Genomic DNA, 3,171 nt, shown 5'->3' with positions numbered 1-3,171 from the left:
ATTTGTCGGTTTGGAATGTTCCTTTTGGTTTTCTCTTGGTGGGGTGATTTGGCGAGGTGCCGTACCGCCGTTCTGCCGTTTATTGGCCGCCACGACTTAGCTCACCTCCTCATCGTTTATGTAATCCTTAGCGACGCTCTGAATCTCGTGCATAGTCTAGACTGGCTTCGCGGTGAGATACTTTCAGAAGTCCTCATTCATAAGTCCATTGGTCAGGCAGAGGCTCGCGACTGAGTCCGTGAGTCCGTCGACCGTCAGGTATTTTCTCGTAGATTCGTCTTGTCTTTGGGTAATTCCGAGCAAGCTAATGGGGTGTTTAGCTTTGGTGATTTTGATAGTGAACTGGGCCATGAACTTTCTGGTGATATCGTGGAAGCTGGCTATGGACCCGTTTGGGAGGGCGTTGAACCATTTGATCGCAGGGCCAGCTAAGGTTATCGAGAAGGCTTTACACCGGATCATGTCGGCGGCTCCTTCCAAGTTCATCCTGGCCTCGAAGGCCGTTAGGTGTTCCCGGGGATCGTTGGTCCCGTCCTATTTCATGTTAGTGGGCTTGTTGAAGTCCTTCAGGAGTTTGGCTCTCAAGGATTTTTCTATGAACGGGATGGCTTCCATTATCACGTGCATGTTTCCTGCTCGTTTGGCCTCCCGATGGTGCCGTCGGTCGTCTTCTCCGCGTCGGTGTTTCGGGTCTAGGGAAACGCTGCGATCATGCTGTTTGCAGTGTTGTTGCTCAGGGGGCCTGGTGTTCCTGGTATCGTGATGAGATTAGGTCCTGGAGGTCGCTTGGCTTGTATGCTCCGGGTGGTACCGTTCTTTGGGTGTGACTCGGCCTTTGAGGTTTTGCACCCTGAGGCACAACTCTTGGATTATCTGGACCGCCTTCTCTCCCAGGCCATCGGGTGGCCGGGCTTCAGTGGAAGGACGGTTGTCCTCTCTTGGTTGTTGCTGGGTTGGGGTTGGTTGGCGATGTGCCGCGTTTATTATCCTCCCATGGGTGGGAGGAGTGTTATCTTGGAGTTCGGGAGTTGGGCTTTGTGGGTTTGAGTTGGGGTGTCGGGTGGAGGATTGCTCCTCGAGGTTCTCCGTCATGCCGCCACGATTTGGCTGTCCCCCGTATCTATGCAAGAACCTTGAGAACTTTCTTGATCTATTGGCTCCTGAGAGGTCTGAGCTTGGCCACGGTGGTAGCATTTAAGGAGGTCGTTCATGATGAGCTTTCTTATGAATTTTCAGTAAGGCCCGAAGGGGATCATGGCGACAGAGTTGTCACAGGTGAGGCGGCGGATGACAGAGGTTTGGAACCTAGTGTTGAAAGAGGTGACCTTGTGGGTTTGGAGGAAGAGCTTGAAGAGTTCAAAAGAAGAAGCAACCTCGGTGGGCATGGAGCCGAAGTAGAGGGAGAAGATGGGGCCATGGCGCTTGGAGAGACGGATGAAGGAGTGGTGAATGAGAGGGTCCAAGAGGTGGAGGTGTCCTACTAAAGGGAGGCGAGACTTTGGGCTCAGAGGATTTGGAATTTCACCGTTGGAGTAGGGCGAGGGTTCATAAAGAGTGTTATCACTAAGAAGGTAATTGCAAGTAACATTGTTTCTTTGGGATTTCGCCGTTGGAATAGGGCGAAGGTGTGTTATCGTTGCAAAGGTGATGTAAGTTAAGGAAACATTATTCCTTTGGGATTTCGCCGTTGGAGTAGGGCGAAAGGGTGCATAAACATGCAAAGGTGATGCAAGTTAAGGAAACATTATTCCTTTGGAATTTCGCCGTTGGAGTAGGGCGAAGGTGTGTTATCCCTGCAAAGGTGATGCAAGTTAAGGAAACATTATTCCTTTGGGATTTCGCCGTTGGAGTAGGGCGAAAGGGTGCATAAACCTGCAAAGGTGATGCAAGTTAAGAAAACATTATTCCTTTTTGCTCTCAGTTACACGCAAGAAATCTGAGTTTGATGATTGCTCTTCTGGGTTATCCGCCATGCCGCCACAACGTTGCAAAGTCTCCACAGACGGCGCCAATGTACAAGATGTCTCTGGTACGGGTTGAGAGATGGATCGAGAACTTGCGGGTTGAGGCAGATGCCGGATCACTTGACTGGAGCAATGGGGGGAGGTACCTGCAAAGACACTCCGACGCTCAAGTCAGAATGGATCTGAGAGGTATAAGGTGTGAGGAATGAATGAATACCTGGAGGGACCTGGGTCCTCTATTTATAGGTGATGGTGAATATCTTATCTTATCTTATTTGGCTAAGATAAGGGAGACGTTTGAATTCGAAAGTTGGTTAGGAGCTCTAGTGGGCTGGTTCCGGACCTTCTGGAAGGGCGAAGCGGGTCAGACCCTGGCAACCGGGTTCGAGAACCGTTCCGAGTGTAGGATCTGTGGGTCGGATCCATAACAAAATTTTAAAATAATAAATTAATTGAAGTTCAACATCTAAGTTTAAAAAAATAAAATAATATAATATAATATAAAAAAATAAAATAAATCTTAATACAATATATATATATATATAATAGATGAGATTACTAAAATACCTATAAGAATATTTAAAATATTAAGAATAATTAAATAAATTCGTATTATTTGAGAATTATGAAGATGATGAGGCAAGATAAATTTCCACTCAAGTTACTCAAGTTCTCACAAGTGTCTCGAATAAAAAAATATTCGCAAAAATCTCTGCACCTCGAAGAGTTTTATCATTTTTAATTATTATCATTTTTGCATTTTAGGTTTCTATTAGGGAGTAATTATATGGATAATATTCTAAATTTTGTAATAAAATATTCTTAAAAACTAAAACTTAAAATATTAATTTTTAATAAAATGTTCTCAGTTTAAAGTTTTTAATTAGTATCTTTAGACAATAATTAACAGAACTCATATAATTTATAAACTAATAAATATATTAACTAAATAATATAAAATAATGAATTTAATTTATATGTATTAGCTAGTTAGTAATATAAATAAAATTTTCTATGCAATTAATTATTCAATTATTTTGTTTTTTGACTTATGTATCACATAGAGAGAGATGCCATGAGTTAAAAGTTTTAGATATACAATTATCGAATTATTATATAGAGTTTAATTTTAATGTAACGATAATATAAAATGTTTTACTTAGTTATATATTATTTTTATTTGTTTATAATTATTTACGTAATTAAT

At 42.4% G+C, this 3,171-nt stretch overlaps 1 pseudogene; it reads right to left on the bottom strand.

Annotated features, from left to right (window-relative positions):
• Positions 1 to 1,120: 1,120 nt before the first annotated feature.
• LOC148562711 (2-hydroxyisoflavanone synthase pseudogene) lies at positions 1,121 to 2,390 on the bottom strand (annotated as a pseudogene).
• Positions 2,391 to 3,171: the final 781 nt, after the last annotated feature.

Source organism: Arachis ipaensis, chromosome B6 (genome assembly GCF_059453495.1).
Source record: "Arachis ipaensis isolate K30076 ecotype BB chromosome B6, ASM5945349v1, whole genome shotgun sequence".
In the NCBI taxonomy this organism is placed as follows: Eukaryota; Viridiplantae; Streptophyta; class Magnoliopsida; order Fabales; family Fabaceae; genus Arachis; species Arachis ipaensis.
This window is presented reverse-complemented; position numbering and strand designations above follow the sequence as displayed.